We start from the raw sequence: 7,814 nt of genomic DNA on the forward strand, positions 1-7,814 counted from the left end.
CGGAGGTCTCATACCTCTCAACAAGGGCATGAGCAGGAAATCTCAATTTCATCTCTTACAACATCTCATATGTTCCACGACGTTTCAAAACGTCTTCGGCACCTTGCTTCTAAGCTATTAAGTATTTATGCACTGAACTATCACGTAGTCATCAAAAACGTGTATGTCGGATGTTCGCAACATCCACAGATGACACTCGAGGTGCAGCACACTGAGTAGTGCATTAAGGACATAAGCCTTCTACACAGCAATGAGGAAAATCCTCAGTTTTACTGACTCAGTCCGCAAAGTTGCTATTATCAAGTTTCAACTAAATTTTCTCTAGGAACATATAAAAACAGTAGAGCTATAGCGCAAGCTACATCGTAATTCACAAAGACCATTAGACTATGTTCATGATAATTAGTTCAATTAATCATATTACTTAAGAACTCCCACTCAAAAAGTACATCTCTCTAGTCATTTGAGTGGTACATGATCCAAATCCACTAACTCAAGTCCGATCATCACGTGAGTTGAGAATAGTTTCAGTGGTAAGCATCTCTATGCTAATCATATCAACTATACGATTCATGCTCGACCTTTCGGTCTCATCTGTTCTGAGGCCATGTCTGCGCATGCTAGACTCGTCAAGCTTAACCCGAGTGTTCCGCGTGTGCAACTGTTTTGCATCCATTGAATGTGAACGTTGAGTCTATCACACCGATCATCACGTGGTGTCTCGAAACGACGAACTGTAGCAATGGTGCATAGTCGGGGAGAACACAATTTCATCTTGAAATTTTAGTGAGAGATCACCTCATAATGCTACCGTCGTTCTAAGAAAAATAAGGTGCATAAAAGGATCATCACATGCAATTCATAAGTGACATGATATGGCCATCATCATGTGCTTCTTGATCTCCATCACCAAAGCACCATCACGATCTTCTTGTCACCGGCGCCACACCATGATCTCCATCATCATGATCTCCATCAATGTGTCCCCATCGGGGTTGTCGTGCTACTTATGCTATTACTACTAAAGCTACGTCCTAGCAATATAGTAAACACATCTGCAAACACAAACGTTAGTTTAAAGACAACCTATGGCTCCTACCGGTTGTCGTACCATCGACGTGCAAGTCGACATTAACTATTACAACATGATCATATCATACATCCAATATATCACATCACGTCATTGGCCATATCATATCACAAGCATACCCTACAAAAACAAGTTAGAAGTCCTCTAATTTGTTTCTGCATGTTTTATGTGGCTGCTATCAGTATCTAGTATGATCGCATCTTACTTACGCAAAAACCTCAACAGAGATGTGAAAATTGCTATTTAACCTCTCCAAGGACCGCCTCGGTCAAAACCAATTCAACTAAAGTTGAAGAAACAAACACCCGCCAGTCATCTTTATGCAACGAGGTTGCATGTCAATCGATGAAACCAGTATTTCGTAAGCGTACGAATAATGTCGGTCCGGGCCGGTTCATTCCAACAATACCGCTGAATCGAGAAAATACTAAGGAGGGCAGCAAATCGAACATCACCGTCCACAAAACCCTTTGTGTTCTACTCGAGACAACATCTATGCATGAACCTAGCTCATGATGCCACTATTGGGGAACGTTGCATGGGAAACAAAAAAATCCTACGCACATGAAGACCTATCATTGTGATGTCCATCTACGTGAGGAGATTTGGATCTACGTACCCTTGTAGATCGCACAGAAGGAAGCGTTAAGAAACGCGGTTGATGTAGTGGAACGTCCTCACGTCCCTCGATCCGCCCCCGCGAACCGTCCCACGAACTGTCCCGCGATCTGTCCCATGATCCGCTCTGATCTAGTGCCGAACAGACGACACCTCCGCATTCAGCACACCTATAGCTCGATGATGATCTCGGCCTTCTTGATCCAGCAAGCAAGATGGAGAAGTATATGAGTTCTCCGGCAGCGTGACGGCGCTCCGGTGGTGGTGAGGATCTACTCCTGCAGGGCTCCGCCCCAGCTCCGCAGAAATACGATCTAGAGGTAAAATTATGGTGTCTAGATGTGAGTTGCATGTGGCAAAAGTTGTCTCAAATCAGCCCTAGATCACCACTATATATAGGAGGGAGGGGGAGGAGGCATGCCTTGAGGGCCAAGCCCTCAAGGGTGTGTCGGCCAAGGGAGAGGAGGAGTCCTACTCCAATCCTAGTCCAACTAGGATTGGAAAGTGGAGTCCTTCTCTTCCCTCCCACCTCTTTTTTTTTTCTCTTTGGTTTTTCTTTCCTTGGTGCATAGGCCCTCTTGGTCTGTCCCACCAGCCCACTAAGGGCTGGTGCGCCACCCCTAGGGCCTTTGGGCTTCCCCCGGGTGGGTTGCCCCCTTCCCGGTGAACTTCCAGAACCCATTCGTCACTCCCGGTACAATCTCGGTAATGCCCAAAAACCTTCCAGTAACCAAATGATGTCATCTTATATATCAATATTCGTATCCTGACCATTTCGGAAACCCTCGTGACGTCCATGATCTCATCCGGGATTCCTAACAACATTCGGTAACCACACATATAACTCAACTATACTAAAACATCGCCGAACCTTAAGTGTGCAGACCCTGCGGGTTCGAAAACTATGTAGACATGCCCCGAGGTACGCCTCGGTCAATATCCAATAGCGGGACCTGGATGCCCATATTGGATCCTACATATTCTCCGAAGATCTTATGGGTTGAACCTTAGTGTCAAGGATTCATATAATCTCATATGTCATTCCCTTTGTCCTTCGGTATGTTACTTGCCCGAGATTTGATCGTCGGTATCCGCATACCTATTCCAACCTCGTTACCGACAAGTCTCTTTACTCGTTCTGTAATACAAGACCCCGTGACTCACACTTAGTCACATTTCTTGCAAGGCTTGTGTGTGATGTTGTATTACCGAATGGGCCCCGAGATACCTCTCCATCACACGGAGTGACAAATCCTAGTCTTGATCCATACTAACTCAACGGACACCTTTGGAGATACCTGTAGAGCACCTTTATAGTCACCTAGTTACGTTGCGACGTTTGATGCACACAAGGTATTCCTCCGATGCAAGTGAGTTATAAGATCTCATGGTCATAGGAACAAATACTTGACACGTAGAAAACAATAGCAATAAAACGACACGATCAATATGCAACGTTCATAGTTTGGGTCTTGTCCATCACATGATTCTCCTAATGATGTGATCCCGTTATCAAGTGACAACACTTGTCTATGGTTAGGAAACCTTGACCATCTTTGATCAACGAGCTATTCAACTAGAGGCTTACTAGGGACAGTGTTTTGTCTATGTATCCACACATGTATTTGAGTTTCCAATCAATACAATTATAGCATGGATAATAAACGATTATCATGATGTAACATCCCAAGTTTTGGAATGTTAATATAATTATTAGTTTGTTTGTTTGTTTGCTTGAGTGATTGAAACTTGTGTGAAATTTGAAACTTTTCAAAAACTTTTGAATGAGAGGGAATAAAATGACTTTCCCCTTCTCCGGTGAATTCAAATTCAATCTTTTAAAAGCAAAGAGAGAAGACGACATGACTTCTTCAAGCTATAAAGAATTTGAACGGAGATATTTGCATTGAATTCTTTTGCATTTCCATTCGTTTTCTTCGTGCAAGAAATGCCGGGTAATACATTCTAGAGAGGAGGAACATGACCCTCAAACCCACGGGCATTTTGAAAGTTATTTTAACCCTAAAACTTAGAGGGTCATTTGAAAATTATTTGCAAAAGAAAATAAATCTTTTAGGCAATTTTGTGAAAATAATTTTTTCTGAAATTTTTATTTTTGCCGTGGAAAAATGCACATCATCTATATTTTATTTTTCTGATAATTTTAGTATATGGAAACTCTTTATTCCGAATTGATTTGATTTCCTTTTTATCGTTTTAGTTTCCTAGTTTTAAAAATAGGAAAGGAATCCCTTTATTTTGGAAAAAACTGCTGGCCCATTAAGCACTTTCCTATTCTAGCCCAACAGGAGATCATCTTCTTCCTCTATTCTCTTCCCCACGTCACACGAGCTTTCCCTCCATGGACAGAGGATCTCCACCTCCGGGATTCGTGAAGTACCTTCCCTCCCAGCGCATCCCGTCGCCTCTATAAGAACCCCCATGAACTCCTCGTTCCATTCCCGTTGAAACCACCCCTTCTCCTCGCCTCTAGCTCGCGCGCCACCTCGCCGGAGTTGACCACCAGAAAACTCACAGGAGCTCCCCACCTTCGGCCCCCCCTGCACCCTTTCCCCCCTGCCGAGCCCCCCTGGCACCCCTACACCCCTCTACCCTTCGGCCCCTCTTCCAACACCCCACCCCGCCGGCCACCCTCCTGCACCCCGCCCCATCGCCCCATTACCAGCGAGCAGCAGCTCCGCCAGCAGCTCCTCCCCTCGCCCCCCACCTGCAGGCTCCCTCCACCTCGCCGCCCTCCCTCCACCTCGCCGCCCCCCTCCGCCGGATCCCCTCCCCACCGGCGACCCACCCCACCGGAGCCCCACCCCTACCTCGGCCACCAATGCCAGCCACGGGAGCAACTCCAGCCACGGTAAGGCTCCATCCCCCTCCTGTTTCTTTTTTGTTTTTATGTAGTAGCCCTTAGATCCATAATCTACGGTGTAGATTACATAGGTACTTACCCTTCGGTTTTCTAAAAAGAACCGGTCCATCAGTTAAGTGAACCGAAGCATTTTTCTTATTTAGCGGCCATCCGTTGTTTAGCCTATGCAGCAAACACCCCTTAGCCAATCAGTGAGCGCCACGTGTCTGTAGCAATTATTCACTTTTTCTGTTTAATTCCAAAAACAGCAAAGTTCCAATCTTGTTTAGCCCATAACTCTTGATCCCGAAGTCCAATGATGTTGATTCTTTTTCCAGTAGCTCACAAATTTCCTGTAGTTTTTCAAAACATATAATTTGTCTATGTTTGAAATTTTCAAATATAAGTTAGATCAGATTTAGTTTAAACCTTGTTTTGCTTATTCCAGGAGTTTAAAAATAGCTTTTAATTTGATTACTTTTGGTACTGATCACTAGTGATCTTATTTATCAGTGGTAAAAATTTCAGATTTGTTTGAGTATTTTAGCTCACTGTTTCTTGTGAAACAATTTCTGTTTCACCTCTTTTAGGATTTCGGCTAATTCCTTTTCTATCTTTGTTTTAAAATATTTTCTTTATTATTTCAGAAACATTATTATGTTTTGCTTCTGTTAGTTAAACAGTAGTTTTGCAACAAGTTTTTATTTTAGTTTTATTTGTTTTCATGAAATCAATTCTAGTTCCTTAGTAACTTGCAATTGGTTTCCGCACTGTTTCAAATCCCGTTTGGGAGTACTTTCAAAAGGTTTTGTGAAAAATACTTTATTCTATCTTAGTTAAACTTATATCTTAGTTCCTTGTTGTTATTTTCTGTTAGAAAAAAACTATTTAGTGTTTGACGTAGTAGAAGACTCCCTAGTCTTATTTGAAGTTTCTTTCGGTTTCTTATTCGCTCTCTCTCTTTTGTTTTGATTGCTAGAATGATGCTAGTATGAGTGCTTATGTGAAGGATATGTTTGCTATATAGATTTCATCGGAGAGTGACGAGTAGTATATCAAGTTATTTTCTCGAGAAATTCTTCTTCGTCAACATCACCAGGCAAGTCACTTTGATCATACTATCACCTATGTTTTATGCATCGTAGTTCTAACATCCTATGCCCAATTGCATGCTGAGTAGGTACTTGGAAATTTTAGTATAGATTGTAGTATCATGTGGTAGGCACACAACAACCCCGATACTTGGCCCGGGACGACAAATTTCATATTGCTATGCTTGAGTAGACGGGAATTCAGTTGAGTGCATAACACGAGTGATGCGAGGTTGATTAAATAATCAAGACCGGTTAAGACAAGATTTTTAAGACCTCGGACGCAATGCAACTCTGGGTGAAGGATGGTTGATCGGCTCCCTGGAGAACCCAGTGGATGCCCGGGATGCTGGGGACGGCCATGACATCCTGCGGAAAGCTTCACCCAGGCTCAAAGAGACGGACGGATATTTTCAAGACCCAAGGCTTACCTGCACAGCCACAAGTCATTATGGGCTCTGGCTTGGTTGGACAACGTGGCGACTCTGGACAGGCGGTGCTAGCAGATGTAGAAGAACGGTAGGAATGGATGGGCACCGACAGGGATTCAGAGGGACCCGTTGAAAGACCATGTTTTGATCATCCGGTCTTCAAACACCTTGAAGTGCGAGGACATACTCGGAGGCGATCAAATCTTGTGGGGAATGTGTGCAAAACTCTGCAGAGTACTCAAACCTAATCGATTAGCCGTGTCCGCGGTCATGGACAACTTGAGCCAAAGGAACTGAAGTTATCTGGATTTCTCAACACCATTAAATATATTTGATGAGGGTAATTATTGACAACTCGGGTACGAGAACTGGTTGGCGGAACCATCTCGTTAACAACCAACCTTCGTAGTAATATTTTGCTTTTAGCCTCTCTTGATGTAGGAAAAAATTTGCTTTATGCTAAAACTTATAGCCCCACCTGCCATATATGCATATAGTATAGATGATTACTTTTCACCCCTCTCTTATGGGACTTGTCGGCATATTCAATATGCTGACCTACACGGCTGCAACGTCTTATGTTGCAGATATTTTTCTTCGACGAGTAAGAGTACGATTCAGGGTTATGGTCTACACTCAACTTGTCGTTGGTGTTTATTGGGACTCCACTCCCTTGACTGCTTCCGCTGAGATATTTAAGGTATATATCAGTTTTACGTTATTTACATGTGATTGCACTTTGATATATACATTGATGTACTGTCTGTGCCAGCATACTGATCCAGGGATGGCACAAATACACAGAGGCTTGACTCGTCTTGAGTCGGGTCGCTACACACGAACAAAGAAATATAATAATCACTAATTTATTATTGCCTCTAGGGCATATTTCCAACAAATCTGCACTACGTAACTGAGCTTGTCACCCTTCGGGGATATGAGAATTACGCCTGCACCAGAACCATTCAACATCTTTGAGCCGTCAAAGAACATGATCCAGTGTGCCGAGTGGATCGGAGCTCGTTGTTGTTGTTCTACCCATTCGGCCATGAAATCAGCCAAAGCATGAGATTTGATGGCTTTCTTGGCTTCAAACTTTATGTCGCAATATAGCAGCTCCATTGCCCATTTCGCTACTCGGCCCGATGCCTCCCGATTGTGAAGGGTTTCTGACAATGGGGCATCGCTGACAACAGACACCAAGTGATCTTGAAAATAATGAGCCACCTTCTTTGCAGTCATGTAAATCCCATAGAGAAGCTTCTGATAATGGGGATATCTCTGCTTGGAAGAAGTCAATACCTCAGAAACATAATACACTAGGCGCTGAATCTCATAAGCTTTGCCTTCCTCCTCTCGCTCGACTGTCGGGACTGTGCTGACGACTTGATTTGTAGCCGCGATATATAAGAGGAGGGGCTCTTTGCTGTACGGAGCAGCAAGAACCGGCTGGGTGAATAGTAGCCTTTAACTCGACGAATGCAGCTTCTGCTTCGGGAGTCCACTCGAAAGTATCTGACTTTTTCATGAGTCAGTATAGTGGTAGGGCTTTCTCTCTGAGTCGAGATATGAATCTGCTTAATGCTGCCAAACACCCTGTAAGCTTCTGAACGTCGTGTACTCGCGCGAGGCTTTTCATTCGGACGATTGCCCCGATCTTTTTAGGGTTAACGTCGATTCCTCGTTTGGAAACGAGAAAACCGAGTAACTTGCCGCTGGGG

The sequence above is a fragment of the Hordeum vulgare genome, chromosome 4H (genome assembly GCF_904849725.1).
Source record: "Hordeum vulgare subsp. vulgare chromosome 4H, MorexV3_pseudomolecules_assembly, whole genome shotgun sequence".
In the NCBI taxonomy this organism is placed as follows: domain Eukaryota; kingdom Viridiplantae; phylum Streptophyta; class Magnoliopsida; order Poales; family Poaceae; genus Hordeum; species Hordeum vulgare.